Below are 8605 nucleotides of genomic sequence, written 5' to 3'. Positions count from 1 at the left end.
TCACAGGCTTTTAAGACCCCAGACACTACTCACCAAGGTAGAATGTAGAGCATTGTCTTTATAAGCTGTGTCATGCCAATTGAGCTAGATGTTTCCCGAGACCATGGTTCCCACAGCCCTTCGCCCAGCAATTCAGTCCCTCAGGGAGTTTGGATGTGTCTATGGGGCTTCCATGACCTTTCCTTGTACAGCAGTTTTTGTAAGAAAATATTCTTGCTTATTTAAGAAAATACACTGAAATATTTAAGGATAAAAAATAGCATGTCTGCAATGTACTCTTAAAAATTAAGAAAAAATAATAATTTACATATATATATGGAGAGAGAGAGAGACAGACTGCGAGAGCAAGAGAGAACCTGAGCCAATGATAGCATGCAAGAAAGCAAGCAGATGTCAAATGTTGATATTTGGGGAATCTGAGTGTTGGGAATTCTTGGTATATTTTTGGAATTTTTCTACAAGGCTAAAATGAGGTCAAAACAATGTGAAAAATACCTTTGGTTGTCTTCTTTTTTGTGAAAAAGAAGACTTGGTTTTATTCATTCCACTCACCTTTCTGTGACTTGAAGTTCTGTATGAGATACTGGCATTCCTCTATAATTCTATGATCCTCTTGCTCATTCCAAAGTTCCTTAAGGTAGTCAAGCTGAATCTCCTCATAATTTTCCAGATTTCACCATGAGAGAAAGTAATTCCTTATAATGGAAAGAATATTTTTTAAATTGTCACCTCCAATTTTTAAAAATTTAATTCAATAAGCAATTCTTGAGAATCTACTATATGCCTACATCGTGCTACTAAAAAAACCAAACCTGTTGCTGTCAAGTCAATTCCAACTTATAGCAACCTTATAGGACAGAGTAGACCTGCCCCATAGGGTTTCCAAGGAACAGCTGGTGGATTTGAACTGCCGACCTTGTGGCACTCTGACACCAGGGCTCCTATAGCATGGTTAAAGAACTGATGACCAGTAGAAAACACAGTCTCTTTTTTTCAGGGAAAAATGCTGTCTAGTAGACAAAAGACTACCTAAGTAAAAAGTTAGAAAGAAATAATTATAAATGGGTGTACTCAAGCTTCCACATTAGTGCTGTAAATACTAATGTCTAGAGACACATATTGTTGTAGCACGTAGTAGGTGCTCCATAAATATTTATTGAATTAATGGATATGTGAATTTGTGAATGGCTAAAGGAAACAAAAACATTAGTGTGAGATATAATGATCAGTCAAGATAAATTTCCTAGAAGAGCTGGGGAATACGCTAACACTTTTCAAAAATTAAGGGAAAACAGGGTTGTCGAGGTCATCCACTTCTTTCAATGGTGGAATTTGTGGTGAGAGAGACATTATTATTTGTGTTTTGGTTCCCAACCCCAGCCCTTCCTCTATTCGTATTTTTCCTTATTTTTCTATGGAGACAGAAGAGACAGAGGAGGAATTTCTGAGTTTGATTGATAACCAGAAATAGGGAACTAGAATAGACCAGGCAACCTGGTATTAGAAATGAGGCAGTAGCACCCTTGTTAGTCTCTACATAAAATCCAAAAGAAGGGATAGATATTTCCAGAGTTGCTGCTGCTACCTAATGTCTGGTTAGGTCTTTTGAAATGATATCAGTGAAGAGTTAGATTCTGCTCATATTGAATATATGTTGATACATTCATATTAATATATATTGAGTATATATTAATATAATATTATTCTGTTACTACGTAAACTCTTTCATATTAAATTTGTAGGTCTTCAAATTATCTAATCTTTGTATTTAAAAAAATGTATTTTATAATTATAGAATTAATATAGGGTCCTAAATAAGTCACTGAATCTTTTAGAGAGCAGTGTTAGCCCTGTATGCGTGTAATTGTGAAGAACATTAGTTTAGCACCATGAGGAACTGGACTTCTTTTAAATATTGACCCTGAAGTCCTAAATATATTTAAGCTATGCAGCAAAATAATTTATTATTGTTAAGGTGAAGTAACTAAGACTCCAAAATGGTTTAATGGGAAACAAAAGTATTAAATTTTCTTCTGTTTTTACGGAATTTGTCTAAAGTATGCTTATACTCCTTTGAATGGTTTTGAATTACTAGATTAGCGGGAAAATGCAGTCATTTTCTGTTTTGAAAAATACTCTTTTATGGTTAAAGTGATCTGCTGCTAAACAAAAGGTCAGTGGTTTGAACCTATCAGCTGCTCCATGGGAGAAAGATATGGCAGTCTGCTTCCCTAAAGATTTACAACCTTAGAAGCCCTATGGGGCAATTCTACTCTGTCCTAAAGAGTCACTATGAGTCGGAGTAGACTGGATGGCAATGGATTTGGTTTTTGGTTTGGATATGCTCAGTTAGATCATTTAAAAATATAGTGCTTGATTTTTAGAATGAACGATTTGTTTGAGGAGAATTTAGAAGATTTGACACAGATAAATATTAAAACAATCTTGTGCAGAATCATAAAATCAGTCAGTAATATTTGAGTTATCATGGAAAATAAAAAAGATGCCAGAGGAAAAACACAGGAATTTGTCCTATTTCTACAAGAAAAAAAAAAAAAAAGATGAATCCTGGAAACTACAAACCAGTGAGTTTGAACAAACTGTCATTCCTCAATGCTGATTTCATGAGTTGTAGTTGGGAGTTCCAAGAAAAGGAAATGTTCCAAGGATAAATAAGTGTAGAAAAATGGACTGAATAAAATTACACTGGCTATTGGTTTTTCCTCAGAGGCTTTAATAGGCAAACCTCACCGAGTCTAAAAAGAGGCCTATAATTTGAAGTATTTCTCAAATTCATTTCACTGCTACTGCTTTTTCTCATAGAATATCCACTGACATTTTGTGGAATTAGTTTTTTGAGGACCATAATGTGGGAAACACTTTTTTTAAAAAGGCTCTTGTAGCACCAAAAAGGCTTAGCGGTATTTACTGAGAGTTGATAATTAGTTTACTAAAAAATAATGTCAAGGTCAAATAATTCCCATTTTGTAAAAGTTATTAGATTAATGGAATGCCATCAAAGTAGAGTATCTGGATTTCACCAAGGCATTTAGCAAAGACTCCTATGAACAAGATGCATCAATATTGTCCAGGTGAAAATATGGTTCAGTATATTTATAACCCACAGTGTATTGTTTCGTGGATCTATGTCCACCATTAGACTGTGAGCTCTTTAAGCTGACTTCTGTTTCCTTTATCTTTGTATTTCCCTGGCGTCTAACATCATACTTTTTGCCTAGTAAAATGTTAATGGTCTTTTTTCAAAAGAAGTAAGTATCATGTATGATGAGAATAAAAACCACAAAGCATACATTTTTTTCCTAAGTAGCTCCTTGTTTCATTGAGTTAATCATTGAATTCAAAAGTATTTGCATAATATACACTGATAAAAAAAAATTAAGCCATGAAAGTAATTACATAAGAGAATACAGTGCAACTGATTTAATAATTTTAATCATGGGGATACATTTTAAGTTTAGAGTTTATTACCTTTTTCTTCAAAAAGGCTTTTAAATATAGGCACTTGAGATGGTTCTCCAAACTGATCACCATAGTTAACTAGGGCATCTTTCACTGTCTCATAGCCAGAAAGCACCTCTACCTTCCTTGACCCCCATTTGAATGCTGTAAATGGAGCCATATTTCTGGAAGAGCTTAAATGCATAACAAAAAGAGAAGCAATTCAAACATTATATTGTCGTAAAAAGTGAATCTGACCTTGATATTTGGTAATTCAGTTAACTTCAACAAACTAACCAGTTTTTTGACTTTATGGATTGAGAACATTGGATAAGATCACTAAGGATACACCTGTAATCGCTACACATGTTCGAGCCATAATTGTTATAATCATCAAGAGATTGTCCTTATGATCCATTTTATTTGAGATTTTATACCAAAAGTGCTCTGACATTATGGAATCAATTCGTAACTTCTCCCTATTATATTTTTGTTTGGTCTCAGAGAGTGCTCAGTCAGGCCTCCAGGAAGACAGAATTCTTGATCACCACTCTGATCATCTGACCACACTTGACCACCACATTCATGCCATATGCTTTGCGGGTGCTATGATCAGAGCAGGCCCAGGTTAGTTCTAGGGTATTCTGTAATAAAATCCCATTTTTTCATGAATTAAAATATAACAAAAGCTACAATTCATTGCCTATCGACTGTATTCCCAGCACCCTTATATCATTCAATGCACATTACAAACCAGTGAGGTAGAATATTATTATCATCTTTGTTGTACAGACAAGGTCCTATGGTGGCTTTAAGAGAAGTAAGTGGTGATGATTAGCAATGGGTTAGCATTAGGGTGGCTGGCTGCATAGCCTGTGGTTAACCTGACTGAGGTCCAGATGATGAGTGAGATGGTGACTTCTAATGTTCATTTCTTTAAGAAATTTGACCTTAGAAAACATCATTAGAATCAAAACAGGAATTGCAGAAGGGCTCATTGACTTAGGAGGATAATATAACTAAGATTAAAGTTACTGAACAGTAAAAATTAAAACAGAAATTTGAGTCTATGAGGATAGAGACTCCCAGGTGAGAGCCACTGCATATAATACGGCCAATAATGGCATGTGTCAGGCAAAGAAAAACATTCAGAGAAGTAAATTTCAAGATAAAATGGTAGACAGAGATTGGAGAAGAGAGGGAAAAGGACATTTCATAGGTGGAATTAGCACAGAACAATGGCACTTAGGTGAAGATGAGAAATAGTAAAGAAGTTAGGCTGTTAATATGTAAGGGAATAACTAGAACGCTATGGAAACAGATGCTGTTGGGGCACATGGAATTAGATGGAGAACCTTACTGAAAGATTTTGTTCTTCTGAGGAGCTAATCTGTCATGTGACCTTAGATGTAGGAGAAAGAGCCACAAAAAAGTATCAGAAGAGTAGAGAACTCAAGTCCTGGTTTTCTAGTTACCGGTAAGTCATTTAATTACTTTGGGCTGCATTTATCTTTAAATGGAGATAAAAATATTACCCCATCAACCTCTTTTCAGCCTTAGTTTCCTCATTTTAAAATAGGGAAAATAATAGTAATACATAACTCATTAAATTATTGTGCAGTTCTTTTTAAATAGGAAGTTCAATACAAATACAATGTTATTACTGTATTTTATGCAAATAATGTGCCCTCGCGCCTGCGAGGTATTTTCATAAGCGCTGCTATGCCAATTTTTTTTACATGTTGCTGTAAAAAGTCAGTTATCATAGCGTGCTTATGAAAATACCTCACAGTGGGGTGAGGTCGCAGTTGGCAAACAAATGTAGAAGGTGCGCGTTATTTGTGTAAAACACGGTATTATTTGTTGCTCACTAAAGTAACATTCTTCTCTTCAGTACATTTCCCCTGAGGATTTTCAAACTAAGAAGCTATACAAAACTCAGCTTCAATAATCTGCCCTTTAGAACTTAAAAATAGAAATTTATGGCCAAATATAAATTTCCAACTTTATAAATATTAATCTTTCTAACCCCACAATTTATAACTACAGAATCTTTGAAGTGGAAAATTACTTGATACAGTCTTGCAATTTTGCGGATGAGGAAACAAAAACAGAGGCTAAATCTTCACATAAATGCACATATCTAATTAACGGCAGACCAAGAATTAATGGTAGACCGATTTTCTATCTTAATTTCTGGGCTAGTGCTCTTGTTTGTGCCTTCTGTATACACAGTTTTGAGTAATTAGTTAGAAACCTCTACAGTAAGACTATTATAATTCAGTTCCTTAGTAGTAGGCTATTATATGGAAAAATGTAGATCCGAAATGTTTAAGATAAAAGTTACTGGTCATAAACGTTTCACACTAAAAACACCACTTTAAATAATAAAAACACAGTTACTAATATTTTATGTATGTAAATTTAAAAGCAACTAATGTAATTTAAAGCAGCTCTATTAATTTTGAATTCTATCTAGTCACCTCATTACACATATATGAACCACTTGTAAATACATGCCTGCTAATAAATTCATGAGGGCAAGAATGATTTACAAAATATAAATATGTATGAAATAAACATTTTTTTTCTTTTTTCCTTTTACCTCCAGCATGGTTTGATATAGCCTCTTCAGATTGAGGATATGCAGATTTCCAATAACTGGCAAGGCTCTGGGTCCTGGAAGAAAATTCCACTTAGGAGCTTTATTCATGAAGATTTTAATATTTCAAATAGAAATAAGAATCAGGATCAGAATTGGATATGCGGCTGAAAAATCAAACCTATCCATTGTCTTTAAGTAAAAATAATTATTAGAACAATAGAGATCGTTGTGATTGTAACCAAATGGCATCAGTGGATTCCAATGCAAACTGAAGACATGAAGGTGTTGCTAACAATTTTTGCTCTACCATGTAGTCTACCATCTACTTTATAATTAAGATGAATTAAGCCCTACACTGCATGCTTGCTTGTTTGAATTCCTTTCTCCCTTTTCACTTCTTAGTGCAATCTGTTTTATCCAACAAAGCCTGGAGGGATTTTTTTTTTTTTTTTAAATATAAAACAGGGATTAGTCTCAATATTTCAGGGAAATAATACAGCATTTTTATTCTCAATTGTGAAATCTAGACTTTCACAATACGATTAATTGTATTGCTTGCTTAGATATACTATGATCTGTGGGCAGCTGGGCAAATAACAGGGTCACACCAAGAATTTCAAGGTTCTTATAAAATGAGGAGCTCATATCCTTCTACCTCCTGAAAGAGTCTCACAGCAGAGTCTCAATGACAGGGCAAGAGCACTGATTTTTTTTTTTATTGTACTTTAGATGAAGGTTTACAGAACAAAATAGTTTCTCATTAAAGAGTGCCCTATGACAATGGTTAACAACCCCACTACATGTCAACACTGTCCTTGCTCAACCTTGGGTTCCCTATCACCACCTTTCCTGTCCCCTTCTGCCTTCTAGTCCTTGTCTCTGGAGTGCTGTGCCTCATTAGTCCCATTTTGTTTTATGGAGCTGTCCAATCCCCAGCTGAATGGTGAACCTTGGGAGTGACTTCACCACTGAGCTAAAAGGGTGTCCAGGGGCCATACTCTCAGGGTTTCTTCAGTCTCTGTCAGGCCAGTTAATCTGGTCTTTTTTTGTGTGTTAGAATTTTGTCCTACATCCTTCTCCAGCTCTGTCCAGAACCCTCTGTTGTGATCCCGACCAGAGAAGTCAGTGGTGGTAGCCAGGCGCCATCTAGCTGTACTGTACTCAGTCTGGTGGAGGCCTTGGTAGCTGTGGTCCTTTAGTCCTTTGGATTAATCTTTTCCTTGTATTCTGTTCTCTTCATTTTCCCTTGCTGCTGAGGGGGTGTGGCCAGTGGAGTATCTTAGACGGCTGCTCACAGGCTTTTAAGACCCCAGACACTACTCACCAAGGTAGAATGTAGAATATTGTTTTTATAAACTGTGTTACGCCAACTGAGCTAGATGTTCCCCAAGACCATGGTCCCCAGAGCCCTCCGCCCAGCAATTCAGTCCCTCAGGGAATTTGGATGTGTCTATGGAGCTTCCATGACCTTTCCTTGTTCAAGTTGTGCTGGCTTCCCCAGTATTGTGTACTGTCTTACCCTTCACCAAAGAAGAGCACTGATTTGAAAATTAACGAGTGCTAGCCACAGATCCTAGTGCAGAACTTCAGCAAGTTGCTCAATCTCTTTTGAGACTTAGTTTCTTCATGTTCAAATAAGGAAAATAATAACAATACATAACTCATTGAATTGTGATTAGTAAAGAATTAACAAATGTACCCAAATCAAACTCCCTGCTGTCTAATCGATTTCAACTCATAGCGACCCTGTTGGACAGAGTAGAACTGCCCCACAGAGTTTCCAAGGCTGTAAATCTTTACGGAAGCAGACTGCCACAACTTTCCTGGCATATACTTAAAATTCACTATCTGGCATCCCTCATTTTTTCCATCTTTCATTCACTGACAAACCTTCTTATTTGTTGATATCACATATACAATCATGTATATAATGGGTACATATGTATATAATGAGATAGCTCATTCTAGTTGACTTGACAAAGAAAAAAATATATGTTTTTCCTTTTTGTGTTGAAATGGCTGTGAATAAGGAACTGAATCAACAGGTTGAGACTGGATTGAAAAAACGTTAACATATTGCCTTCTTGATAACAATTTTCCTCACATCTTTACTAGCTGATGATATATATTTATTTTTTTAATTTATCATCTGTTTTCTCCAAGGAATTTAAAAATTATTGAAAATGAGGATTCTTTCTGTTCTCCCCCCACACCATGAAATCCCCAATGCCTGGAACAGTGCCTGACATTTAATGAATGTTTTAAATTAATAAATTTAAAAATATTTAGTACTATTAGATTAATTTGTTGCAACATAGATGCCATATATATGAATTATTTTGTATATTTTAGAAAAAGTTTAAAAAAATTATTGCAGAAGAAAACCAGTAATTCTGTCTTATTTAGTGCTGCTAGAACAGAAATACCACAAGTGGATGGCTTTAGCAAACAGAAATTTATTCTACCAGGCTAGAAGTATGAATTCAGGGTGCCAGCTCCAGGGGAAGGCTTTCTCTTTCTGTCGACTCTGGGGGAAGGTCT

At 35.5% G+C, this 8605-nt stretch overlaps 1 pseudogene; it reads right to left on the bottom strand.

The window, feature by feature from the left end:
* LOC111819244 (cytochrome P450 2K6-like) overlaps positions 1 to 6211 on the bottom strand; it is a 15997-nt pseudogene extending 9786 nt beyond the window's left edge.
* Between the last annotated feature and the right edge of the window lie 2394 nt (positions 6212 to 8605).

The sequence above is a fragment of the Trichechus manatus genome, unplaced genomic scaffold (genome assembly GCF_000243295.1).
Source record: "Trichechus manatus latirostris isolate Lorelei unplaced genomic scaffold, TriManLat1.0 scaffold00331, whole genome shotgun sequence".
Taxonomy (NCBI): Eukaryota; Metazoa; Chordata; class Mammalia; order Sirenia; family Trichechidae; genus Trichechus; species Trichechus manatus.
Note: the sequence above shows the minus strand (reverse complement) of the source record. Positions and strands in the feature narration are given on the sequence as shown.